Here is a 12,044-nt window from a genome sequence, read left to right as displayed (position 1 = left end):
AGACAGAGGAGGAATAGACGGCAGTGCTGGGCAATGATGCTGTGCTCTCAGATACTGGGGCTCCAAGAACATCTGACCAGATGGGCTCTGCCCCTTGAGGGATGGGCCGTAGGTAAATGAGCAGCATGGAACGCAGACAGGTAGCTAAGCGTCAGACCATGGATCGAGACTGATGTTGCCAAGTGATACTAGTCAAAATCTATGGCTTGGTCGTAGAGAAAAACTCCAGTTAGTTTGACTAGCAAAGCAGCAGGGATATTTTAGTCTTCCACTAATTCATTGTATCTGACCAGCCAGCTGCAAGTGATATAGATTTGTTTGAACAGGATGTAGAACCTTCTAGCATGACAAGGGACAGGTGATTTTAGTTAGGAAAGACATGTTTAAAAAGCCCTTAGAACCAAAATAACTGGAAGACAAGAATGACGGACCCTGACAGTTGAAGGACGCCTAGGCACAGGATAAAGTATACAATCTTAGAGAACGTATTAGTTTCTACTGAGTGCCTGATGAGCTTTGATAGTAAGGGGAATCCAATACATAAATCCCCCCTAAACATGAATGAGTTCCATTCAGAGAGCGTGTTTTTAAGTGAAGTTTGTTCGTAAGGCCAAAAAGTTAGCCTAGGTGCCCCATTAACACAATCGGCTATAGAATACTGTACTATAATAGGTTTATAATACTTTTCACACAAATAACACATAAAAGACAAACACACAAAAAATAAAGAAAACATTTTCAATCTTACACTACCGTACTTGGAAAAGCACAACAGTCCAGTACAACAGCAGGCATCCAGGGGCTGGCATCGAGGGAACAGGCAAGAAGAGTTACTGACTGCAGGAGGGAGAGGAGGTGGGAGATGGTAGGGCTGAAGGGTCGTCAGCAATAGAAAACCGAGGGCGAGCTGCAATGTTACTCACCCCTGACGCTGATGGCACAGGTTCTGGTTCCTTGCTGGATTCAATTCTATCTCTAAAGATACTATACTGCTGTACTCTATACAGTACTGTAAAGTACACAAAAGCACAAGTAGACAATGGCCTCACGTGACAATGCACGCCAGACACATGAACTAACTTACGTGACCGGATATGGGAATGCACATTCACAGCTTTGAAAGTTTGCATCGTGAAGGTTCGTATGTCAGGGACTTACTGTACCCCAGTGCAAGGACAGACGAGCTCAGATGTCTAGGGAAGTGGTAAATGCTCAAAGAAGCCCGTGGTTGAGTGAGGATGCCGTTCGGAAGTGTATAGCTGTCACATGCAGTTATAGAATATTCTAGGATAAGGCAGGCTCAAGGCCACCAGCTATCTTTCCAGATCAGATAGGCAATCCTGTATATCCCTTAACACCCAGCTTACATGGCATCGGGACAGTCAGAACATACAGATCCAGGTGGCCCCAGCCCGGTTGTGCTTCTTGCTGGCTGCCAGGTGCCTGAAGTCCTTCCAAGTTTAGTCCTAGCCTCTCCTAGTCTGAAGTATTCAGCGAAATTTCTTAAAGTGGGCTTTCTTAGAAAGTTTTCCATATTTTGTAAGTTTGGTGTGTTGAACACACAAAAAAGAACATACAATGTAGACCAGAAGAATGAATTCCAGTAGTCAAAACACCTGGACATTTAGACTTGTCGAAATATTCATTGGCCCTTGACTTCAAAAACACTTCAAATATGACCCACTTATGCTGACATGTGTGGGGTTTTTTTGGTGTTAAAGAGTCCTTAAAAACAAGCAAGGATGCCTTCCAATGTTGAGTTAATAATTTATGAAGAGTTATTTGGCTTTATCTCGACTTTGCTGCAGAACCTGAAGACTTCCACGTTGAGTGTTTTCACCTTTGCACGTACCTGCTTGCTTATCCTCTTTCCTCTCCAGGCTAGAGTCCCACAGCAGTGGGAACGGGGTGGAGAGGGCATGATTTCCTTTTTTTTTTTTTGCGGTATGCGGGCCTCTCACTGCTGTGGCCTCTCCCGTTGCGGAGCACAGGCTCCGGACGCGCAGGCTCAGCGGCCATGGCTCACGGGCCCAGCCGCTCCACAGCACATGGGATCTTCCCAGACCGGGGCATGAACCCGCGCCCCCTGCATCGGCAGGGGGACTGTCAACCACTGCGCCACCAGGGAAGGCCTGATTTCCTTTTTTAAATATGTCTTCTATCCCACTGATGTTTGTCTTTTGCCATGTGCTTACCTTTTTCTTCTGCTCTAAGTGTTTTGGGAGAATGCTGCAACATGATCTTAGGAGAAAAATCGCATCTAAAATGTCGAGTCACAGCAGTTCACTAGATTTACTCATTGCTGTTTGACCAGTGGTGTTCACTTTTCATTTCTCAGTCCTCAAATTAGAAATGTCAGATTTGTATTAATACCATATGCCATTCATACCATTGGGTTAAAGTCTTTAAGGTAACTGTTGGAAAGGGAAAAAAGCAGGAAAGGACAAAACCCAGTATAGAATACACACATCTAAATCCAATTCTGCACCAAGCTTGGAACAGAACCCCAAGTCCTATTTTAGTGAATATTAAGATACCTGTTGTTGAATCTGTTAGCTAAGGCGTAAATAGACTCAACCTGGGAAGGAAGTTCAAAAGCCACTGATACAAGATATATCTATGTTGATAAATGGCTATCAGTAGCCCAAAAGCTGAATTCCTTACCCAATTTGCTGTAGTCTAGACGTCAGAACAGGGTATTGTGAGCTAAATTCAACCTAAGGAGGTGTCTGAAACATCTGACCACTTTTCAAGGTGTCTGTTATCTCACGCAGGGTGAGGATGAATCCCTTAGAGTTCTGGCTTCTGAAAAGTCAGAAGATCCATCAACACTAGGTGAGGTGCTTACATGGTGACAGTCAGCTGGATCTCCTTAGCTGCCATCCCCTTGAGACAAGCCACATGTTCTGTCATTCACTACAGTCCTCACTCCTCCCTACTGGCACCCCTGGCCCACGTCCCTTTTTTATATCACTTGCCACTGTAGGTATCTGAATTAGTCATGCACTGTCCTTGGCAGACAGGGCCTCAAGGTTTCTGCTGCTCCTATGCATGGGGACCCTTAGCCCCTATCGGCCTGTGACCAAGGCAACGAGGCTAGACAAGAGCTACAGGACAGCCTGTGCGCAGATCACCCTGCACCCCTCCTTCTACTACGACAGTTGGAGCAAGTGTCTCCTATCTGTTTGGTTTAGACAAGCAGTCTAACCCCCAGGCTGAGAATCAGACCCTGATGTGCAGAGAAAAGGGCCAGGAAGAGAAAGAAAGCAGTCCGGGTCAACATATTCAAAGCTGTGCCTGGTCTAACACCCAGAAGTTTTGCTTTGGGAATCTGCTCAGAGGACCAAGTGACAGTGAGGAAATCTTCCTAGAATAAATACTAGGCGTCTCTAGTGTGGCTGCCCCGTGGATTCATGGCTTAATCTTAAGAGCATGTTACACACCAGGGAGTGTTCCGTACTCTTCCATCCCAGGCTACACGAGAGCTCTCGCTAGGGCAGAACCAGCACCCAGCAGGGTTAAGAAGCCAGCCGTAAGAACAGTCTGAAAGACGGTGAAGTTTGACATTTGTCACTTTAGTTTTTATGTTCGACTTTGGGATCTAACCAAAGGATTGAGGAAGGGAACCACACGTCGAACAAACATCTGGTGACTCGGTTGCCTGTTGATGCTTTCAGCCAGCCTCCAGGGTATGACGAGAGGATCAATCTCTGCATAAAGAAACCTTTTTATTTTCCATGATCAAAACTGCCTCACCCAGAAGGGCATCCAAGCCAGGGGGCCTTGAGAGTAAGGGATAATCCCACTCCAGGCTGGCAGGAGGGTCACCTTAGCCATTTCTTCCCTCACCTTAGGAGGAGACGGAAGAGGAAGACCTATTTTGACTGACAAACAGAGGATGCCACTGCGGACAAAAAACGTCACCTGCCACTGTAGTAAACAAAGGATGTTAGAGCCATTAAACCCTCAGCCGCCCCACTGACTGTGCACCCTGAGGGGATTCAGGATGGAGAAAACAGGATGCTGGCCCCAGATAGCTGAGGTACAAATCAAAGGAATGACTTCAGTGAACCTAGACTCTTGCATCTTCACATACAGAGGAGCACGAAAATCATTAACTTGAGATGTCTGTTTTTTTGTGTGATTAGAGGTAACCTTCTGATGTTAAATTACATGTGTTCCCCCAGACCCCAGCAAAAACTTCTGTATATCCCCGCTTCTTTCTTACCTTTTTCGCACAGAACCTCAGAGCTATCTGAGAGGCTGTCTCCTGAACTACAGTCCTCAGTAAGGGCCCCCGAATACAACACAGCTCTCAACTCTTAGGCTGTGTGCACCCTCCACGCACAACCCAGTCATACCACTGTAAGGTGGAGAATTAGACTACAGAAAATGACATACTGCAAACGGCCTACTGCTGTGCCACTCAAACTGGGTCCACAGGCCAATATCCGAATCTCCTGGGAGCTTGTTGGAAATCCACATTCTCAGGCCTTACCCCAGGGTACAGAATCTGAGGATGGAGCCCAGGGGTTAAGTTTAGGAAGCACTCCACCATCAAGGTGATTCCTATGCACAACCTCAAGCATGAAAAGCACTCAAAACATCTCTATAGTGATTTAATGAGATTCCTATCAAATTACCCATGATATTTTTTAAAATTATTTATTTATTTATTTAGGTTGCACTGGGTCTTAATTGCAGCAGGCAGGCTTCTTAGTTGTGGCTTATCAGCTCCTTAGTTGCACCCTGCGGGCTCCTTAGTTGTGCCTCATGGCTCCTTAGTTGTGGCACATAGCCTCCTTAGTTGTGACATGCAAACTCTCAGTTGCAGCATGCATGGGGGATCTAGCTCCCTGACCAGGGATGGAACCCAGGCCCCCTGCATTGTGAGTGCAGAGTTTTATTCACTGCTCCACCAGGGAAGTCCCCCTTCACAGAACTAAAATAATCCAAAATTTATACAGAATCATAAAAGACCCAGAATTGCCAAAGTGATCCTGAGGGGGGGAAAAAATGCAGGAGGCCTAACTCTCCCAGACTTCAGGCAATACTACAAAGTTACAGTAATCAAAACAGTGTGGTTTTGGTACAAAAACAAACATACGGATCAATGGAACAGAACAGAGAGCCCAGAAATAAACCCACACACCTACAGTCAATTAATCTTTGACAAAGGAGGCAAGAATACACAATGGGAAAAAGAAAATCCCTTCAGCAAGTAATGCTGGGAAAGTTGGACGGCTGCGTGTAAATCAATGAAGTTAGAACACACCCTCACAACATGCACAAAAATAAACTCAAAATGGATTAAAGATTTAAACGTAAGACATGACACCATAAAACTCCTAGAAGAGAACATAGGCAAAACATTCTCTAACATAAATCAAACCAATGTTTTCTTAGGTCATTCTCCCAAGGCAATAGAACTAACAACAAAAATAAACAAATGGGACCTAATAAAACTTACAAGCTTCTGTACAGCAAAGGAAACCATAAACAAATGAACAAACAAAAAATGAAAAGACAACCTACAGAATGGAAGAAAGTATTTTCAAATGACGTGACTAACAAGGGTTTAATCTCCAAATTATACAAACAGCTCATACAACTCAACAATGACAAAAAACAACACAATTGAAAAATGGGCAGAAGACCTAAATAGACATTTCTCCAAAGAAGACAGATGGCCAGGAGGCACATGAAAAGATGCTCAATATCACTAATTATTAGAGAGATACAAATCAAAACTACAATGAGGTACCACCTTACACTGGTCAGATTAACCATTATTAAAAAGACTACAAACAATATATGCTGGAGAGGGTGTGGAGAAAAGGGAACCCTCCTACACTGTTGGTCGGAATGTAAGTTTGTGCAGTCACTATGGAAAACGGTATGGAGATTCCTCAAACTAAAAACAGAGTTACCATATGATTCAGCAATCCCACTCCTGGGCAGATATTCAGAGAAAACTATGATTCAAAAAGATATATGCACCTCAATTTTCATAGTAGCACTATTCACAGTAGCCAAGCCATGGAAACAACCTTAATGTCCCTCAACAGATGAATGGATAAAGAAGATGTGGTATGTATAAACAATGAAATACAATTCAGTCATAAAAAAGAATGAAAGAATGTCACTTGCAGTAACATGGATGCAACTAGAGATTATCATACTAAGTGAAGTAAGTCAGAAAGAGAAAGACAAATACCATATGATATCACTTATATGTGGAACCTAAAATATGGCACAAATGAACCTATCTATGAAACAGAAACAGAATCATGAACATACAGAACACACTTGTGGTTACCAAGGGGGAGCAGGGGAGAGAGAGGGATGGACTGGGAGCTTGGGGTTAGTAGATACAAACTATCACATTTAGAATGGATACACAACAAGGTCCTACTGTAAAGCACAGCGAACTATATCCAGTCTTCTGAGATGAACCACAGTGGAAAAAAAATATAAAAAAGAATGTATATATGCATATAACTGAGTCACTTTGCTGTACAGCAGAAATTAGCACAACACTGTAAATCAACTATACTTCAATAAAAAAAAATTAAAACATCTCTGTAGCATCCACAGTAAAACACAGGATTTCAGGAGGATGGAAGGGCCTCCACCTGGTCCTTGGGTGACATTTGGTTTTCTTTCCTTGGTATAGGATTCTGCTACTCACATAGGCAAGGCAAGTTCAGTAGCAAGACAATATCTATACCTATCTATCTATCTATCTATCTATATCTATATCTATATATATGTATATAAATCTCCTAAAGATGCTACCAAAAAACTACTAGAGCTCATAAATTAATTCATTAAAATTGCAGGATACAAAATTAATACGTAGAAATCTGTAGCATTTCTATATACTAAGAATGAACTATCCGAGAGAAAAATTAAAGAAACAATCCCATTTACCATTCACATAAAAAAGAATAAAGTACCTAGGAATAAATCTACCTAAGGAGGCAAACAACCTGTATTGCAAAAACTATAAAGTGTTGATGAAAATAATTGAAGGTGACACAAACAGATAGAAAGATATATCATGTTCTTGGACTGGAAGAATAAATACTGTTACAATCACCATGTTACCAAATGCAATCTACAGATTCAATGCAATCCCTATCAAATTACCAATGGAATTTTTCACAGAACTGCAAGAAAAAATGTATGGAAACACAAAAGACCCCAAATAGCAAAAACAGTCTTGCGAAAGAAGAACTGAGCTGGAAGAATCATGATCCCTTACCTAAGACTATACTACAAAGCTACAGCAATGAAAACAGTATGGTTCTGGCATAAAAACAAACACACAGATCAATGGAACAGGACAGAAAGCCAAGAAATGAACCCACACACTTATGGTCAATTAATCTATGATAAAGGAAGCAAGAATAAACAATGGAGAAAAGACAGTCTCTTCACTAAGGGGTGCCAGGAAAACTGGACAGCTACATGAAAAGAATAAAATTAGAACATTTACCAACACCATATACAAAAATAAACTCAAAATGCATTAAAGACTAAATGTAAGACCGGGTACTATAAAGCTTCTAGATGAAAACATAAGCAGAACACTCTTTGACATAAATCGCAGCAGTATTTATTTGGATCCATCTCCTAGAGTAAAGGAAAAAAAGCAAAAATAAACAAATGAGACCCAATTAAACTTAAAAGCTTTTGCATAGCAAAGGAAACCGTAAAATAAAAAGACAGCATACAGAATGGGAGAAAATATTTGCAAACTATGGAACTGACCAGGGCTTAATTTCCTAAATATACAAACAGCTCATACAGTCCAATATCAAAAAAAAAAAAAAAAAACCAAAGAGCCCAATCAAAAAATAGGCAGAAGACCTAAACAGACATTTCTCCAAAGAAGACATACAGATGGCCAACAGGCACATGAAAAGACGGTCAACATCAATAATTATTAGAGAAATGCAAACCAAAACTAAAATCAGCAATCACCTCACACCAGTCAGAATGGCCATCATCAAAAAGTCTACAAACGGGGGAGACGAGGGGAAGATGGCGGAAGAGTAAGATGCGGAGATCAACTTCCTCCCCACAGATACACCAGAAATACATCTACACGTAGAACAGCTCCTACAGAACACCTACTGAACGCTGGCAGAAGACCTCAGACCTCCCAAAAGGCAAGAAACCCCCCCCACGAACCTGGGTAGGGCAAAAGAAAAAAGAATAAACAGAGACAAAAGGATAGGGACGGGACCTGCACCAGTGGGAGGAAGCCGTGAAGGAGGAAAGGTTTCCACACACTAGGAAGCCCCTTCGTGGGCGGAGACTGCGGGTGGCAGAGGGGGGAAGCTTCGGAGACACAGGGGTGCGGAGGGCAAAGCGGAGAGATTCCCGCACAGAGGATCGGGGCCGACCGGCACTCACCAGCCCGGGAGGCTTGTGTGCTCACCCGCCGGGGCGGGCGGGGCTGCGAGCTGAGGCTCGAGGCTTTGGTCGGAGCGCAGGGAGAGGACTGGGGTTGGCGGTGTGAACACAGCCTGAAGGGGTTAGTGCGCCACGGCTGGCCGGGAGGGAGTCCGGGGAAATGTCCGGAGCTGCCGAAGCGGCAAGAGACTTTTCCTTCCCTCTTTGTTTCCTGCTGCGCGAGGGGAGGGGATTCAGAGCGCCACTTAGAGGAGCTCCAGAGATGGGCGCGAGCCGCGGCTAAAAGCTCAGACCCCAGAGACGTGCGGGAGACGCTAAGGCTGCTGCTGCCACCACCAAGGGGCCTGTGTGTGAGCACAGGTCACTGTCCACACCCCCCTTCCGGGGGGGCCTGTGCAGCCCGCCACTGCCAGGGTCCTGCGGTCCAGGGGCAACTTCCCCGGGAGAACGCACGGCGCGCCTCAGGCTGGTGCAACGTCACGCTGGCCTCTGCCGCCGCAGGCCCGCCCCGCACTCCGCCCCCCTCCCTCCCCCCCCCCGGCCTGAGTGCGCCAGAGCCCCCGAATCAGCAGCTCCTTTAACCCCGTCCTGTCTGAGCAAAGAACAGACGCCCTCCAGCAACCTACACGCAGAGGCGGGGCCAAATCCAAAGCTGAGCCCCTGGAGCTGTGAGAACAAAGAAGAGAAAGGGAAATCCCTCCCAGCAGCCTCAGGAGCAGCGGATTAAATCTCCACAATCAACTTGATGTACCTGCATCTGTGGAATACATGAATAGACAGCAAATCATCCCAAACTGAGGAAGTAGACTTTGAGAGCAAGATTTATTTTTTCCCCTTTTCCTCTTTTTCTGAGTGTGTATGTGTATGCTTCTGTGTGAGATTTTGTCTGTATAGCTTTGCTTCCACTATTTGTCGTAGGGTTCTATTGGTCCATTTTTTTTTAATTTTTTTAAATTATTTTTTATTTTAATTATTTTATTACTTTATCTTCTATTTCTTTCTTTCCTTCCTTCCTCCCTCCCCTCCTTTCATCCTTCCTTCCTTCCTTCCTTTCTACTTTTTCTCCCTTTTATTCTGGGCTGTGTGGATGAAAGTCTCTTGGTGCTGCAGCCAGGAGTCAGTGCTGTGCCTCTGAGGTGGGAGACCAACTTTAGGACACTGGTCCACAAGTGACCTCCCAGCTTCATGTGATATTAAATGGAGAAAATCTCCCAGAGATCTCCACCTCAACACCAACACCCAGCTTCACTCAACAACCAGAAAGTTACAGCGCTGGACACCCTATGCCAAACAACTAGCAAGACAGGAATACAACCCCACCCATTAGCAGAGAGTCCACAGACACCCCAAAACACACCACCAGACGTGGACCTGCCCACCAGAAAGACAAGATCCAGCCTCATCCACCAGAACACCAGCACCAGTCCCCTCCACCAGGAAGCCTACACAACCCACTGAACCAACTTTAGCCACTGGGGACAGACACCAAAAACAACGGGAACTACACACCTGCAGCCTACAAAAAGGAGACCCCAAACACAGTAAGATAAGCAAAATGAGAAGACAGAAAAACACACAGCAGATGAAGGAGCAAGATAAAAACCCAACAGTCCTAACAAATGAAGAGAAAATAGGCAGTCTACCTGAAAAAGAATTCAGAATAATGATAGAAATGATGATCCAAAATCCTGTAAATAGGGCTTCCCTGGTGGCGCAGTGCTTGAGAGTCCACCTGACGATGCAGGGGACACGGGTGCATGCCCCGGTTTGGGAGGATCCCACATGCCGCAGAGCAGCTGGGCCCGTGAGCCATGGCCACTGGGCCTGCGCGTCCAGAGCCTGTGCTCCGCAATGGGAGAGGCCACAGCACTGAGAGGCCTGCATAATGCAAGAAAAAAAAAAATCTTGGAAATAGAATAGACAAAATGCAAGAAACATTTAACAAGGACCTAGAAGAACTAAAGATGAAACAAACAACGATGATCAACACAATAAATGAAATGAAAAATACTCTAGATGGGATCAATAGCAGAATAACTGAGGCAGAAGAACGGATAAGTGACCTGGAAGATAAAATAGTGGAAATAACTACTGCAGAGCAGAATACAGAAAAAAGAATGAAAAGAACTGAGGACAGTCTCAGAGACCTCTGGGACAGCATTAAACGCACTAACATTCGAATTATAGGGGTTCCAGAAGAAGAAGAGAAAAAGAAAGGGACTGAGAAAATATTTGAAGAGATTATAGTTGAAAACTTCCCTAATATGGGAAAGGAAATCGTTAATCAAGTCCAGGAAGCACAGAGAGTCCCATACAGGATAAATTCAAGGAGAAATACGCCAAGACACATATTAATCAAACTGTCAAAAACTAAATACAAAGAAAGCATATTAAAAGCAGCAAGGGAAAAACAACAAATAACACACAAGGGAATCCCCATAAGGTTAACAGCTGATCTCTCAGCAGAAACTCTACAAGCCAGAAGGGAGTGGCAGGACATACTGAAAGTGATGAAGGAGAAAAACCTGCAACCAAGATTACTCTACCCAGCAAGGATCTCATTCACATTTGATGGAGAAATTAAAACCTTCACAGACAAGCAAAAGCTGAGAGAGTTCAGCACCACCAAACCAGCTCTACAACAAATGCTAAAGGAACTTCTCTAGGCAAGAAACACAAGAGAAGGAAAAGACCTACAATAATGAACTCAAAACAATTAAGAAAATGGGAACAGGAACATACATATCGATAATTACCTTAAATGTAAATGGAATAAATGCTCCCACCAAAAGACAGACTGGCTAAATGGATACAAAAACAATACCCATATATACGCTGTCTACAAGAGACCCACTTCAGACCTAGAGACACATACAGACTGAAAGTAAGGGGATGGAAAAACATATTCCATGCAAATGGAAACCAAAAGAAAGCTGGAGTAGCAATTCTTATATCAGACAAAAGAGACTTTAAAATGAAGACTATTAGAAGAGACAAAGAAGGACACTACATAATGATCAAGGGATCGATCCAAGAAGAAGATATAACAATTGTAAATATTTATGCACCCAACATAGAAGCACCTCAATACATAAAGCGAATACTAACAGCCATAAAAGGGGAAATCGACAGTAACGCATTCATAGTAGGGGACTTTAACACCCCACTTTCACCAATGGACAGATCATCCAAAATGAAAATAAATAAGGAAACACAAAAGCTTTAAATGATACATTACACAAGATGGACTTAATTGATATTTATAGGACATTCCACCCAAAAACAACAGAATACACATTTTTCTCAAGTGTTCATGGAACATTCTCCAGGATAGATCATATCTTGGGTCACAAATCAAGCCTTGGTAAATTTAAGGAAATTGAAATTGTATCAAGTATCTTTTCCGACCACAACGCTATGAGACTAGATATCAACAGGAAAAGATCTGTAAAAAATACAAACACATGGAAGCTAAACAATACACTAATTAATAACGAAGTGATCACTGAAGAAATCAAAGAGGAAATCAAAAAATACCTACAAACAAATGACAATGGAGACACGACGACTCAAAACCTATGGGATGCAGCAAAATCAGCTCTAAGAGGAAAGTTTATAGC

This window comes from Lipotes vexillifer, unplaced genomic scaffold (genome assembly GCF_000442215.2).
Source record: "Lipotes vexillifer unplaced genomic scaffold, Lipotes_vexillifer_v1.1 scaffold14, whole genome shotgun sequence".
In the NCBI taxonomy this organism is placed as follows: domain Eukaryota; kingdom Metazoa; phylum Chordata; class Mammalia; order Artiodactyla; family Lipotidae; genus Lipotes; species Lipotes vexillifer.
This window is presented reverse-complemented; position numbering follows the sequence as displayed.